Below are 8468 nucleotides of genomic sequence, written 5' to 3'. Positions count from 1 at the left end.
TGCTCCATGGATTTTAACCTCCATGGAGTATCCATGGGTCACCCCATGGACTTAGTCCAACATAAGAAATCTTGGATCACAAGCCCACATATATAAGAATGAATGATTTACACAATCAACCCATATATTTAATTAGTCTCCTTTTGATCACTTAATTAATTCCAAATTAATTCTTGATCAATACTAATTAAATAACCTTATTAATATATTAGAACTTATAGTATATTAACCAACCTTAAGTGTTATTTCTCTCATTATAGTCTATCCAAATGCATGATTCCATGCAACCCAAATGGACCATGTCGGGTCGGGTCAAGTCTTACCAATTATAGTTATGGACTTAGACATTAATCCAACAGTCTCCCACTTGGATAAGTCTAAAACTATTATTGCGTATGACTTCAGGAACCGATCAGCAATCGTAGCTCTCAAAAGCTTCTGTCGAACTCTGACCTTGTCGATGAACTCTGACCTTTTTCAATGACTTGTCCATTAGATAAGGGATCATATATTCCTCCATTCTAGATATCATATGGACTGAGACATGGATTATCAATCATTCTCTCTGTCCATTTGTTGTTTCCCGATTTCCGATTCATGATGACTGACTGATTGAACAAATCAAATCAGTCCTGGCTTGGCCAAGCACTCACATGTATCATCTTTAAATCATCGAGGGGCCCACAGATATCGCTTTTATCCCGAAGGTAAAAGGAATGGATAAACTTCGACTCATATGGCTTGTTCTACTACTTGTTGAATCATACACAAAGGCACGTTTTATAACATCGAGTTACCGAATGCGTTTTCGTGCAATCAATGTACAACCAACTCATAGTAACAACTCATATCTCTAGGTTTGAAGAATATAAGATATTATCGTCTCATGATCACTCGTGATAAAATCCATGAAGTGATTCAAATGAGCGCGGGTTGAATCCAATACTCAGAACTTATGAGCACTCATGAGTGTTGTAGCACCACTTTGTCCACCAACTTGGACCTCTACAAACCAACCCATGACAATCTTGATTCATATCTACTTCCAACATATGACCGACTGTGGATGGTTTGAATAACTTAATCATTCAGGAAGAGCGACTTAGTTATTCTGGAAGTCAAAACATGCAAAGTGAAACACAAGAATAAATGAATCAAATATGGTATCAAACCCTATGAATATAAATAAACACTTTTATTTATCACCATACTGATTACTCATTATTCATTTTTTCGGTTTTATCAACTTTATACTTGAATTAAAAACACTAGTTGTCCCATGCTCCAAGCATGTACACTATGTTTTTCTTAAACAATAGCTTTGCCATACACCAAGTATGCACTCTATGTTTGTCTATGATCCTTACTTTGTGAAATAAACCAATTGAACATAATTTCAATGATTCTAATTTCACACTCCCAAATCCTTATCGAAAAATGTGAGAATTTCAAATTCCTATCATTTATCGAAATCTGTTTAGATTTTAAACTTATATGCACTGACCCTCCTGTAATGAATATGTACAAAGTCACAAAGACTTGTCAACAGTCATTATAAGGTATTCCAATGGAGATCAACTCCATGGAAACTAAGTCTCATATTCAAAGTACATTGCTTTGGACATGCTTCTTGCATTAAGTTTTCTAATCTTACACAGATAACTTCCACCTATGGAGACAACTCCATATTCTCATTTTGACTATCACTTCTGAATAAGAGATGCCTCTTTTCAGAATATGTCAATATGGTCCTTCCAAAATTAGCACTATACTTCCAACTGTCCCTGAGCAACCAATCTTTGGTAAACCTCAGATTGTCCTCGACAATTGCTTAATCATTTTAGTCATATCCAATTCTAGACCTTTTCCCTTCTTAATGCCTCTGGGCATTTGGAAAAATTTAGAAATGACAAATATTATAGCACATGCAATCGATCCTGTACCCAAAGCAGATGGTACACGATTCATGATGTCTCACATAAAGACATGATTCTAGACCAGTCTTTTGCTACAATATTTTTATTTGCCATGTTTTCAAAATTTGACTATGAAGAGGGATGCCGTAATCATAATCGAATTTTGAGAACGCAATATATAGAACTTCCTTAAGTTGAACCAATCCAACATGAAATTCATATATATATTCTTGACTAAAGATGATTAAGGTCTCAATCTAAGCCTTTAGAACTGAAATGAACTGAAATGAAGTATATCCTCTCCCTTAATTATAGCAAAACAACTTTTTCAATCCCTGCAGCCTCACAAATTGAAACTTTTGTTTTCTATAATTAAAATTGCTAACTTGCAACACTAACAATAATTATCATGCTCCCACTAACATGATGATTATTAGCATAACACTTATGCTCCCATTAGCTTTGACATGTACTCAGAAATCAGCTGGACTTCTACAAATCAATACTTTATTGACTCTCTTACCAAAGTTCATATTTCTGATACGAGATGCTTTGATAAAACTTTATCAAAATCATACACCTTTCCTTAGATAGCATGCATGTGTGTCTAAACAATTTCAGAACTATGAAAAGGGATGTCGTAATCATAGTCTCAATTGTTTAGACCTTTTGCCATCTGCTTCAAATCTACTTGGTGGAAGTGTTTCCTCACCATCATTTTCATGAATCGGAGAGAAACCTTATGACCCTTAGATTTTATGGTGTATGTGTTCTTATCCATGTGAATCGTCAAAACCATAGTCACAAGACAAGGATAATGACAAATCCAAACTCATATGGACTGAACTTATGCAATCTTAACTTCTTGCCACCTGGCAGTACAGGGCCTGCCATTGCTTCCAAGTTGTTATGCAACCAATTGAGAACTTTCAGAACTCCTATGTAAAGCCAACTTTAACTGGAATGGGCACAGAATATGTCAACACGATAGGTTATAAACCTCAAGTCGTGTGCTAGTGAAGAACCTCAGGTTTTATTCTTGATTAGTTCTTGAAATTCTTTTTAGGATCTTTAAGACTCTCACTGTCCTCTTGACATATAAGACTATCTTGCCAAATATTCAAGAGATAGTGCGGATTCTTTATCAAGACAAACACTTCACACAATTGGACTTAGTTGGTCTTTGTTTAATCCAAAACATCACAACTTACCAACTTCAAATGTACAAGAGTAGGACACTTTTACTCTTACATTTGACAAGTGTTATAAACCTTTCTTTAAGATATGTCACTCAACTTATAGTCTTGGAGTATGACTCAAAGACTTGTTTTGAAACGAAGTATGACTCATCTTCTTGATTTAACCATTTCAACAATTCATGACTCCTCTTCTTAGTCATAAGAATGCACTAAGATGTCCTTAGAAGACCAATTGTGATGTGGTTCTTTAATCATTAAGATGATCATAAAACAAGATACTAAAGTACTCTCCCATCTTTTCAGATTTGAGAAACTTTTATCTGTCTGCCTAATTTGATTCTTCCCATTCGTTCTGCCATACATTGAGACTTTTCCAATGTTTCAGAATTATACTTAAACTTGTAAGTATAACCATATTTACTAAAATTTAGTAAATCATGACGAATAGTCTTAACGAGCTTTGTGGTGGACTTGACCAGTGCACAAGAATGTATACTCGATCCCTTTAGTCCTTAACTTGACTCACACATCCATGTGAACAAGTCTTAATTTTCCAATGCTTGAAAGTTCTCATTTATCATACTATTCAACTTGCATGATTCCAAGTTTCTATCCAACTGAAGCCTTGGGAATGAGAATCTTTCCTTATTTGGTAAATTATGACACTCCCACAAACGAAAGAATCAAGTCCATTTTTTTTTCAAATATTGCTATCAATGGAATCATATAAACAACCATTTTTCACAAATGCCACTTGTAAGGATATTTAAAATAAATATAAAATTAAAAACTTTTATTTTATTTCAAAACTTTGCGGAAAAAACTTATCCTTATAGTGCAAATGCATACGGAAAAACTTGTTGTTATCTATTCCTAAGCAATATATCATAACTCCTAAGTAACAGCTTCAAAATTCTGATGCGATCGAAATCCACCTACGCGATCAGAATCAGCATATACTTCCTTTAAGCTTTCTCTCTATTCTTTGATTCTTAAAACATCAACATGTGACCTAGTCACATCATGTAATGAGGATCTTAGAATAGAAACTTAACAGAGTTAGATAATGGGCTCTACCTGAAGTAGAGTCAGACTTATTGACTTTAACATCCTTAGGTAAACTTGGCAGCTTTGCAATCAACGCCCCTTCCTTTGGCAAAATAAACATATGGACCCTTTGGTAATGGGACTATCTCAGACTTAGCCTTTCTCCTTACCATTTGGTCAACCGGGTTGACTATGGCCAATCCCTTTCCATTGGGAAGAGAATGCTTTTTCTGGATTTCCAGTGTCACCATTGTCACTGTCCATAAAGTTTTTGGGAAGTTGATCTTCTAATCAAATTTGCTTTACTATCGTTCCAAATCATTGCTGATTCAGCAGCACCAAGCAAATAGATATGATCATTAAGGTTCATGTCATAGTCTGTTTCATAGTAGTCCCAAAGGAACTCACTATGTGACTTAGAAAGTGATTGAACATCCAACTTTCTCAAGACTTTGAGACCCAACTCTCCCAGCTTGTCAATATGTGACTTCATCTCTAAGATGTGATCACACATAGACCTTGCTTGCCATTAGGGCTTGAGTGACCTTGAACTTGTGGGTTAGGGAGAATAATTGGAGGAGGTGGAGGAAGTAAAGTTCCAAGAGATTTGGGAAGATCATAGATGTCTGAACTAGACATCTTTTGGGAGATATTCAAGATAGTTGATCTAAAGTCCTTAATATAACACCCAATATGAAATATTAAGGCTAGGATCCAACAACCTATTTATAACTGGAAGAGGGATGCCGTAATCCGAGTTATAAAATAGTTGAAGGTAGGTAAATGACGATTTACCAATTTCCACCATGAAAAACGAAATAATGTAATTAGGTTTTTAATTGGATTTGAAACTCCTAGATCTTTTGAGATTCATTGAACTTTTCAATGGCATGTTTCAATCTCGAGTGTGCCCTTCAGGTTTTGTGATTGGGATGCCGAGGATCACAAAACAAGGTGTGAAGTAACCATGCAAATATACTTGGTACCCTTAATATTTACCCTTCAATCGATGTGCCGGTTAACCACACGAGCTCCACCGATACTATGATAAATATTAAGTTACCCTTTGCCTACTTTGTTAAATCTAGGTTAGTGTGCCGGTTAACCACACACGCTCCACTAACGGTTTAAACAAAGTGCAAAGTGTAATTTCATGGATTAGCACCTTATTCACATTTTCCTTAGTAACTAAGATTGGGAATTTATAAAAAGTTTAGTTACTTAGTATTTATAATTAATACTTTTAATGAAGGGAGAATTATAGTCCTTGTCCTACCCGTTCGGCTAACGACCCTCCACCAGTCAAGGAAGCGGTGGGTGAGAGTGGACACCCATTAAACTGCCATTTTATAGGCAGTAACCTTATACCCCCCTTATAGACCGGCTTCGTGAATGAGGCCTACTAACGGTAAGACTGACTTGCTCTTATACATATATTTATTATTAACTTATAATACTATAAAGTATAAGGGTTGAATTTTAACTTTTAAAATTCTAAGGGCTAACTTGGAATTAAAGTATTCATGGGGAAAACTTTACAAATTTCAAAACTTGAGGGCAAGTTTTTGAAAATATTCAAAACTAATTAATTCCATAACTTATGTGTTTAAAGTAGTTTTAATTTAAAAAAAAAACTCTTCAAGTTCCATAACTTGAGGACAAGTTATGGAAGACTTTAAACTAATAAAAGAATGTAACTTTTCTTTATTTTTGTAACTTATGGAACTAATTAAGGTTACACGTTTTATCATTTAATGAAGTGACTCTTGAACCTCCATAACTTGAGGACAAGTTATGGAGTCATAAAACCATTTAATGAGGACAAGACTCTTCATTTTTGTAACCATTGCCAACTTTTTATGAGTTTTATGAAACTTAAATGTGACTTTTCATATAACTTGAGGACAAGTTACAAAAACACATTTTAGAATCAACTCTTAGATTAAAATGGATTGAAAACACATAATCAATTAACTTTTCTATTAATCTAATAAACTCATATGAACAAAGATAATTCACATCAAATTTTTTTCAAGTAATTAGCATAACTTTTAAACTAATACAATTCGATTTTTCAGCTAATTTTGCAAGTATAACAAGAAAACAAGCCTTGGCTCTGATACCACTGATGGGTTTTGCGCATTCTAACACTCCTAAGTGTACATGCAACCCTAAATACCTTGGATCTATGTTTTCTCTATTATACATGCAATTATGAACTTTCCAAGGTATTACCCTATCTAGCATACAATACTTGATACTTGGGTAATCAAATGGATAGAATACATACCTTTGTTTGATGTAGCTTGTCTCCATGAAGCTTGAGTGCCTAGTGCCCCAAGTGTGACACCTCAAATGGTTCACACAACACCAAATGCACATGGAATGACTTGAGAGAAATGGAACACTCCTTGAAATCGTCTAGCCCTCATATTCACACATTAGTGCACGATTTCTTGAGCCATGAGATTCTTTTATATGGTGGCTATTAGGGTTACACCATGTAACTCATAACTTTACCCATTCCTTATGCTCCATGGATTTTAACCTCCATGGAGTATCCATGGGTCACCCCATGGACTTAGTCCAACATAAGAAATCTTGGATCACAAGCCCACATATATAAGAATGAATGATTTACACAATCAACCCATATATTTAATTAGTCTCCTTTTGATCACTTAATTAATTCCAAATTAATTCTTCAGCAATACTAATTAAATAACCTTATTAATATATTAGAACTTATAGTATATTAACCAACCTTAAGTGTTATTTCTCTCATTATAGTCTATCCAAATGCATGATGCCATGCAACCCAAATGGACCATGCCGGGTCGGGTCAAGTCTTACCAATTATAGTTATGGACTTAGACATTAATCCAACAAAACTTCCCTGTAAAACAAGAATAGATTAAGGACTATATATTAACAAACTAACAACCTTGATGGAAAGTAGCATATAAAGTTTCTACATACCAAATTTGATGAGGGACTATTTTCGAACTTTTAGAAGCTATTATTGCTCTCAAGTGAGCATGGGTAGATGTGAAATTTTTTACAGTTTTGAGTAATGAGGGTTGTAATAAGTTGATCAAGGTAAGGAATATCAATGCTCCAAAAATTTCTCCAAAATTCACCCTTTGTTTGTCTTAGCTTCCATGTCCCCAAAAAGAAGAGCAACAACACCTACTTCAAGAAAATTGTGCTTAATCATGTCTTAATGATTCTAAGGACTATCAGAAGAAAGCAAAAACACAAAATCAATGGTGATTGGTTAGAGTTCCATATCAAAAACCCACATTTTTCGGTACATAATAGAGAACATGCTTGTTTTACTGGAAGGAGTGCTTTAAAAACAAAAATGTGTATTTTTTTTATTGTTGCACACTAGCTGTTCACTGAAATGTTTACAGGAATCAATAAGTCAACAATGCAAATGCTACAACTAACTAACAACTAAAATGGAGGATAAATTTCTATGAATCATTCTTTGACTTGTTAAGCCTTATCTGCCTCTAGCTGTAGTTACTGATGTCTAAACAACAACATACAAAAATTAGTTGAACAAGGATGGAAAAAGGATATATTTTAGTGCGTTGAAGATGTTCCGCATCTGTTTTTTTTAACCAACAAATCTAATCTACTCCTAATCTAACACCTAATCTAATTGATTATCAGCTAGATACATATTGTACACTCAGTTTAGAATTTGACTTTTGGTTTTGTTATTTGATGTCTTACTCCCTCATTTTTTTTAAAGTAAGAACCTAATAACTCATCTATTCAACATGGATATGGCTTCTTGATTCCTAAAACTTATTTCATTTATTTCGAATGCAATAAAATATCATTTAAGGGTTAATTATGATAATCTTCATGGTCATATTGTGGAAAACGACCTAAACCCTCTAATACATATCAAAAACCCAGAGAACAAAACACAAATCAATCAAGTTAGACCTAAACCCTCCTACCACAGACGGAGTCGTTTGGTTCACAAAAATTGTATCGATCTGATTTCGAAGAATGCTCCAGAAATACTTATCAGAGATCGGACTGATGATCGTGGATGAACTCGCGATGTTAGTTGATCTTGATATTCGAAAAATAATGGACATTAGTGGGTTGGTTTTATGAGGAAATAAGATTTTAATTCGATCAAAACATACGTTAAAGTAATTCATAACTTTTTATCTTTTTTTCAATGATATCAAACTCGATAAAAAAAACTACTTTTTTTCCCTCAAATTCCAAGTGTGACTCTGTGGAGATTCACAATGTGAATCTGAATTCACACGATGAA

Source organism: Lactuca virosa, chromosome 4, assembly GCF_052849685.1.
Source record: "Lactuca virosa cultivar CGN04683 chromosome 4, Lactuca_virosa_CGN04683_v6, whole genome shotgun sequence".
In the NCBI taxonomy this organism is placed as follows: domain Eukaryota; kingdom Viridiplantae; phylum Streptophyta; class Magnoliopsida; order Asterales; family Asteraceae; genus Lactuca; species Lactuca virosa.
Note: the sequence above shows the minus strand (reverse complement) of the source record.